Below are 8,766 nucleotides of genomic sequence, written 5' to 3'. Positions count from 1 at the left end.
GGAACATAAAAGTGCAATTCTATAGAACAATATCAACATTAATAAAATAAAAATAAATAACAAAGAAAGGAATGTGCGAGGGATATTGCTTGAAATAAGAACAACAAAACAATAGAAAAAAACAATAGAAAACATGTCACTTAAGCTTGTTCTTCATATGAATTGTTTTTAGAACGTTCTCCAAAGGTTTTCAGTGCTTTTTGTTTTTGAATATTAGCTTCAGTGATTCATATAATATTTTCAATTCAGAAGCTTGAGTTCAGACTTGCCAATGCAAAGTTTGAGGGCGCCATGTTTTCACGGGAAGACAGTGGAAGATGAGTCGTTAAACTTGTTAAACAGTCGTTTAACAAGAAAATGCGTTGATGTGGAGCCATATGGGTAGGTAATATGCTTATCTGACTTTTTTCTGTCACCTTCCCTTTAAGTCAGTTTTAGAATATGGAATACTCAACGTTAGCATTAGCTTACCGTTAGCCTGCCAGCTAGCTAGTTAGCTATCAACTGCAAACTTTGTGGTTGTGTTTTTGGTTGCAGAACAAGAGATTTTTATGTTTACTAAACCTGTAAGGATTCGTTCGTCATATATGTTATTTGTTTATTTTGGCGGCCGTACGGTAGCAGTGTCCCGTAACCGTGTGTAGCTAAAACATACTGTGGGGGAGCGGGAGTTTTTGTTTGTGACAAGTATTCCATTGACCAAAAAGTGACAAGACAGGAACTGAATTGCAAAATTGTTGCAACAAGCACAGCTTCTTCAGACCCTGAAAATATATCAATAATGATTTAAACCTGCCTGGAAGGATTAGTCATTTGGATCAAGGTTAGTTTACCGCATCTGTGGTCATTTTAAGTTCAAAAATATTTTACGGGAAATTTGTGTCATCAGTGTTCTACTGATGAGTATAACTAAATAAACATTTGTTTTAATTTCATATTGAAACACGTGATATTTCAATGATTTGTCACTACAATGCTGTTTATTCCAAGCAGTGTCCTCTCAGTGTGGAAAGCAGTACCTTGCACCAACTAGGACGCCTGACTGTGAAGGTAACATTACAATAATACTGATATTATCATTTGCAGTATGTGATTTGAATCCTTTTGTTGAGTTTTATTAATTATTGATTTAAAGTAGTTGTATAATGAAGTCCCTCAACAATGTCCCGTCTGAAAACAGTGTAGAATAAAGATAGAAAAAAATACATTTTCCCATAAGTTGTTATTTTGAAAGTTGTAGTTTTATTTATGTAGTTTTCAAGACACAGTTTATTAAATATTGGTATAAAAACTGAGTTGATTTTGAGTGTTTTGTTTAAAAAAAGAAATCAAATATTGTCAAACAGCGTTGTAGTTGAGACTAATGTGCACACAATCAGATACCAGTGTGATGTTCTGTTTCTCACTGCAGTCTAGGATTTTCCACATGAGCTTGATATTGTTTCTGAGAGTGTAGAATTACTTAAATTACATCAAGACTACAAAACTTTTACAAAGATTTATTTTACCTGTCAGCTGTTTTTTGTGTGAGGAAAAAATTAACCAATGTAACAAGACTATAGAAGCATTTATAGTGTTCTTCAATTTTAGATTTTGTATTGTACTCATAATTAAAAAAATTCTCCATCCATTCCACAGAATATTGAAGGATGTTGACTGAAGAATTTGGTCTCAACAGTTTACACAAGGTAAGATCACAGTGCAGCTGTTGAATGACAACAATATGGTTTAGTTATTCATTCAGTCATTTTCTATGCTGCTTACCCTCACTAGGGTCGCAGGGATGCTGGAGCCTATCGGGCAAGAGGTGGGGTACACCCTGGACTGGTGTGTGTCCTGGTTCTCCTGAAGTCTACCACCATTTCCCTGGTCTTGGTGGTGTTGAGGTGCAGGTTTTATGTGTCCAATTATGTTACCAATTGGCGAAGTCCTGGATCGGTTTCTTTTATCAACATTTAAAGGCCCCCATATGATGCAAAATGAACAATTTAATGATGTGTCTACATAGTTCATTAGCGTGAAAGCTACCTACACACAAAATAGCATGAAAAGCACTTTTAAACTGTGATTTTGTCCAACATATTCTCAGTACATTATTGTGTAAAATTTGATTCAATGTGGTGAAAATCTGATGTAAATTTTGAACAATTGTTACCAACAAAACAATTGGCTACTAATACACCATTATGTTCGAATAAACCATCGTAAGCTACCTACATACTTTAGCACAGCCCGGTTATCATCAATCTCAGGCTTCAGATACCCTCCCCCCTTGAGTCCTTGTCTCTGTTTTTGGCTCTGTCTCTGTGCAAGTAGGAGGTCTCCTGATACTCACCACTGGGGTAGCTCACTCCACATTAATGCAACATCCCTCCGCATTAAGACCTCTATATACCGTACAGTATATTCCTCTTCTTGTACACTGCAGTCCTCCCATAAAATCTTTATGACCGCATGCTGCAGTGATCTAACAGAACCCCTGTATTTTAGCTTGAATGTGTTGTATTTTCATCTAAATAAGAACTGACTCAGAAGCAAATTTGATTTCCTCTTGTAAGACCACACTCGATTTTCTTTTTTGTTGTTGTTGTTTGTGCTTCTCTGCATCCTTGCACTTTAGTCAATGCTCCTGCAGCTGGAGCATGTTCAGTTAAGGGTAAAAATGGAGGTTGGTGACAGGAAAATGACAAATAATCAGAAAGAATTGCATATGCTGTGTGCAACTTTCCTGTGCCATCCTGCGTAAGATTAAATCCAAAAAGGCGATAGTTGACTGTTTGAGGGCCAATGACTATAATTCAAATATCCTACAGCTGAAGCAAGTTCAGATAAGAGTAAAAAAAATGGCAGTTGGCTCAATCAAAATGACCAACAAAGCGGTGATAAAAGTATTGGGATCCTACCAAACCAAATAGCTTGAGTAGAAGGCGTGTTTAAAAGTTACGAGGCAAACATGCTGTAGACTGTGCCAAATCAATTCCATATAACTAAACATGATCTCAAAATTGAAGCTTTGCCAAGTTCATTAAGTCCAATAATACTGTCTGCTTATTTCATAACATATAATCAGCATGTTTATTAGAGAGCGATGAGGGTAAAAATTTGACTTTGATTTAAATTGCACGTGGGGTGATTTCACCGCCTTAACTTGCCTTGTGGGAAATCTCATTTCATAGAGAGTAATAAACATATATCAATAGCCAAGTGGAAACATCTCCACCGGAAGGTCGTTGGAGATGAAAACACTCAACATGTGACATGTCATGTCACGATGATATGTTGTGTTATGTTACAGTATGTAATGTTGTGTCATGTATTATGTTATATTAAAGTATGTAATGTAACATACATATAATAACACCAACACAATCATGCATACATACATACACAAACACAACATTACATTTAATAAAACACACACACATACATTAACTCCAGGAAACGGACCCCCGGTGAGGGTATGGGAGGTTTCCACCCCTTTCCAGAAAAGTGCAGTATAAGCAAGCTGAAAAAAAACAAAAATAAACCTCTCACACACACTCAACAGGGGCCCCAGAAGCAACCGAAAAATGGCATAAAGTCCCGAACCTGGGGTGACAGGGCCTTCTCCTTTGCTTGCCCCATTCACTCCGTGCTTGCCCTGACCTTCCCAGTTTCAAAAAACAACTAAAAACCCACATCTTTAAATCTGTTTTTAATGTCTAACTTTTTATACCTGACTGCTCCCCACTTTTACTCATGTTTTACCCGTGTATAAACAAATGAATTTTGTATTTTAACGTATCTTTTACACTGTTTACTTGTTTTTATTCAACTCCATTTTTCTGGAAAGTGTCTTTGAGTATTTTGAAAAGCGCTATACAAATAAAATGTATTATTATAAAATGCCAGAGTTTGAGGGCGCTGATTTTTGACAAAAAACGTAAGGGGTATGTCGTTTTTTTCATTTTTTCAACTTCCTTCTATTGCACTTTTCTGGTCAAATAAACAGGGTAAACCTCACACACACCCAACAAGGGCCCCAGAAGCATCCAAAAATGGCATAAAATGCCAGAGTTTGAGGGCGGTGATTTTTGACAAAAAACGCAAGGAGTTAGTATGTCATTTTTTTTTTTTTCAACTTTCTTTTAATGCACTTTTCTGGTCAAATAAATAGGGTAAACCTCACACACAATCAACAGTGTGAGGGCGGTGATTTTTGACAAAAAACGTTTTTTGTCATATTTTTCAACTTCCTTCTAATGCACTTTCCTGGTCAAAAAAAACGGGGAAACCTCACACACGCTTAACAAGGGCCCCATAAAGATCCAAAAATGGCATAAAATGCCAGAGTTTGAGGGCGGTGATTTTTGACCAAAAATGTAAGGGTATGAGGTATTAGTATGAGGTTTCCACTCCACTCCGTAGGAGAGAAGTGCAGTTGAAGGAAGCTGGGGAAAAAAATCTCCATAAAAATTCATTTCCTGCATTTTTTTGGATGCTTCTGGGACCCCTGATGAGGGTGTGGGAGGTTTGTACTCCATTATGCAGCAAAAAAGTGCAGTTGAAGCAAGCTGAAAAATATGGAAAATACGAAATGCTAACCATAACATACTGTAACATGACATGATATTGCATAACATAACATAACATAACACAACATTACATGACTTAACATGGCATAACATGACATAACATAACATAGTGTAACATAACGTACTGTAACATAACATATTATATAACATGACATGATATAACATTACATAGCATCACGACATAACAAAACATTACATTACATTAGATAACATATTACATTACATTAGATAACATTACATGACATAACATAACATACTGTATTATGACATTGCACAACATTACATGACATTACCTAACATTACATGACATCATAACATGGCATGACATTACATGACATAACAACATCTCTCCCACTAAAATACCACCATAAATCAATTACAGGTATGATTAAATAAATGACATACATCCAAATACATCGATATGAACAGAGGGCAAAAGTGGACAAGAAAGCAAAGCAATGCTAAAAAAGAGCATTGCTGCATTTCCACAGTAAGAAATGCATGTTGAATATTACAAACGCTGACATTTCCATATTGTATTCTACAATTTCCCTGTTATATTTTCATAACTCTTGTCTTGAAATCAATTTGGAAGTCTGGGCAGTGAACCCCAGGGAGCGGGCGAGCAGGGCGAGGGAGTGAATTTGTACAAGCTCGGCAGTTTGTTCGCTCCAGCTGAGGCTCCCGCGTCCTGCTTTCAGGACTATTCCCAGTCAGGGCCTGTCTTACAAGCCGCGCTCCCCTGCCTACCCGTGATTTGTGGAGCCCGCTGAGGGAAGAAGCCGGCTCTCCCAGAGGTTGCAATCTGCAAACAATGAGCCCTGTGTCCGTGACGGATGGCCTACATCCCTGCCCATTTGTCTGCACTTTATCCCCATCGCAGAATCAATTGTTAAACCCTAAAGTTTGCTAACATGCACTACCTGCTATGGGCGGGTGTTGAATGTGGAGGGGACGCTGAGAAAGAGATCAATGTTGTCCCGAAGTGGATGAGAGGGACTTTCAGCGTGACTTTCGGGGTCCTAATTAGGGACAGGACAGCAAGCTACCTCTCCGGGTGACATTTAGCTGGACATACTTGATAAATGTCACACTGCTGGATACAGCCACGACAAATGGATGCATCAACAATGGCTTAATAACCTTTACTGATAGTCCTGCCAGGAATTCAAATTCTTTATCCTCGCTCTCCCTTGCATCGCTAAACACTGCACCCTCATAATCAACATTGTGCAGGGAGAGTGTCTTTCTCTAAGCCAAATTAAGTGTACCGGAGGGGGATTGGTTGTCGGTGTGTGCCCTTGCACCGCCGCGGTGTGTTCGCCGACGTGCTCGAACACGGGTTATGTGTTTGAATGCCAAATTATCTTGGCCACGACTGCGGCGAAAAGGAGACCTTTGTGAGCAGTCAGAGGAAAATGGGGAGCTTGTGGACCTCCCTCGCATCGTCCCAAACTTGTATCTCTGCTAGCTATCGGAATTAATCAGCTCCCAAGACGGCAGGAATCAGCAAGTAGTAATAGGAATCATTTAGGATATTAATGCCGTGAATAAACCCCGTTGGGTGCCCTAATTTGTTCATATGAATGTAAATGACATTTGTGGCACCTCCTATGTGTTAAGTTCAAAGCAGATACATACAAACTTTTATCGTCTTTACACAAAATATCTTCACAAAGTTTGCGGGGATGCTGGAGCCTATCCCAGCTGTCTTCGGGCGAGAGGCGGGGGGCCAGCCAATCACAGGGCACATATAGACAAACAACCATTCACACTCACATTCATACCTATGGACAATTTGGAGTCGCTAGCATGGTTTTGGAATGTGGGAGGAAACCGGAGTACCCGGAGAAAACCCACGCACGCACGGGGAGAACATGCAAACTCCACACAGAGATGAAATTGAACTTGGGTCTCCTGGCTGTGTGGCCTGTGCGCTAACCACTTGTTCACCGTGCAACTAAAAATCATTCATTCATTCATTCATTTTCTACTGCGTATCCTCACAAGGGTCGCGGGGGTGCTGGAGCCTATCCTAGCTGTCTTCGGGCAAGAAGCAGGGTACACCCTGGACTGGAATCGAACCCCGATCTCCTAGCTGTGTGGCCTGTGCCACTTGACAACCGTGCAGCCGCTATACATTCAATGACGGCCAACTTTGCCAAACTGCTATCATTCACTGACAACAAACATAACAGTGATCACAACAGGAAGAGGCGGGATTTAATGCTAGCAGCATTCCAATACAGGCAGCCAGAGAAACCTGCTACATAAAATCCCTTTCATACAGACAAACTTCGACGTGACACTTTTTTTTAACGGATCTATCAGCTTGGGTCCCATCGGAAGGTCTAATCGCACCCTGATTAGAAGTGACATTTTGGCAAGTAGCGGTGAGAGTCGATGAGCTCACATGAGGCCACTTTCGCAAGTCAACTGACGGCAGCATGGCATTTTTAGGACAAGGCAGGTGCCCTTGGACTTTTTGCCATTGTGGTTGGAGGAAGTCAGCGCTTGTTTCTATCCTTGTAATTATTAAAAAAAACAACAAAAACAACAAACCCCAAATGGTCACGGCACGGCTTGGGAAGCCACTTGTCGTTTGAAGTATGTCTTTGATGTGGAGAATATCTACATAGATTTATTTCCCCTTGCATATAAAGTAAAATCATTTATCTGATTAAAGTCTAAATTTAAACCACTTGATTTGTTTTAGAGATTCTTTTATCTAACACCGGGCTCTCCTTGGACTTGCGTTCCTGAGTGATTACACCATGTATGTGTGTGTAAATGCGTGTGCCATGTAGTAGAGTGCATGCGTGCACCTGCATATGTATGTATCAGCATGCACTCCCATGCTTCACATCATGCAGCCTTAGTTGCTTTGTGGTGGCTAATTGCCTCTCCTGAGGAATAATTAGATGACAAAAGCAAATCTAGCGGTGCCTCGGATGCAGCAAAAAAAAAAAAAAAAAAAAGAAGAAGATATATTTTATGTCTTGAGCATGGTTCGCCGAGCGGTGCCATTTTTTTGCGATGGAAATCTGCCACCGGTAGAGATAGGACGTAGCAGAGGCCGAAGCCTGGAGAAAGAAAGATGGGACGACAATTAATTACGGCTAATTAGATGTATCCGTTATATTTACTGGGCCAACAATAAATCAAATGGTTACGTTATTTTTAGCCTCAAAGATGTGTAAGCAACAACGTGTGCATGTTTGTGTGTGTGTTTTTGGGCTGGTTATTTACCGTTAGCGTTCCAGGTGTTCAGAGATGGGTCGCTGCACACACCCTCCTCTTAGATTAATAATCCATTAGTAATCCATTTCACTAATGAGCACAGTGGAAGGGCTGGGCTTTAGGCAGAGACGGTCAAGGGAAGCCAAGTGCATAAGCCATTTGTCAGATCAGATATATGTTACACTCGGATAAAAAAAAGAAGCAACACCCCAGAAAATCTGACTCAAATGACGTGAAGTACAGTTTGTGGGTGTATTGTGATAGCCAAAACAATCATTTCCCATGATCCACCCCATGTTACAAGTCGTTCACCATTGTGGCAAGGCAAGGAAATTCATAATAAGGTGCATGGAATTCCTCAGGGAAGTGTCCTCAACCCTTTACTGTTTCCCTGAAACTAACTAAAAAAGTTAGTAAATACAGTGGAAACTTAGTTTTGTACGACCCGGTTTCCGTACAGTTCGGTTTTGGCTGAAACATTTTGGCCAAAAAATATAACTCGGTTATGGTCTCCTATATCATTCTGAGTGCAGAGCAAAGCAAATGGTGTCAAAGTCTCTGTGAAAAAGGGATAGTGGTTCATTTAGAGGTGGAACACTATGAACAGATTCCAGCAAGGGAACCCTGTAATCATCCTTATAATGTGTGTGTTTGTGTTTCTGTGTTTTATTTGTACATAGAACACACGATGAACAACTGTGTTTTACAATTATAATAACCCACTATGGGACCAAAGAAAGTTGCCAACTTTGATAACGGCGGTAAAAAAAAAAACACTATTGAATTCAAGAAATAAAACGTAGCGTAGTACAAAGGTAACATCTGTTGCATTAGGTTGCAGAGGGAACGGTTTCAAGGGGAGAGTATACGGCTCTATCTGTTAGCGTTATGCTACTTTTTTGGCATCTTACCCCTTCTGCCTTCTACCCAGACTATTTACTCTCTTAATCAT

General features: G+C 39.8%; 1 long non-coding RNA gene across 1 annotated transcript; it reads left to right on the top strand.

Moving 5' to 3' along the window:
• Positions 1–273: 273 nt before the first annotated feature.
• LOC131132428 (uncharacterized) lies at positions 274–3,303 on the top strand. The gene is made up of 4 exons (XR_009130362.1): positions 274–381; positions 994–1,050; positions 1,639–1,688; positions 1,774–3,303. It is a non-coding gene; the product is annotated as an uncharacterized LOC131132428 (long non-coding RNA).
• The last annotated feature ends 5,463 nt before the right edge of the window (positions 3,304–8,766 follow it).

The sequence above is a fragment of the Doryrhamphus excisus genome, chromosome 7, assembly GCF_030265055.1.
Source record: "Doryrhamphus excisus isolate RoL2022-K1 chromosome 7, RoL_Dexc_1.0, whole genome shotgun sequence".
Taxonomy (NCBI): Eukaryota; Metazoa; Chordata; class Actinopteri; order Syngnathiformes; family Syngnathidae; genus Doryrhamphus; species Doryrhamphus excisus.
The sequence above is the reverse complement of the archived record's forward strand: the minus strand, read 5'-3'. Positions and strand labels throughout refer to the sequence as shown.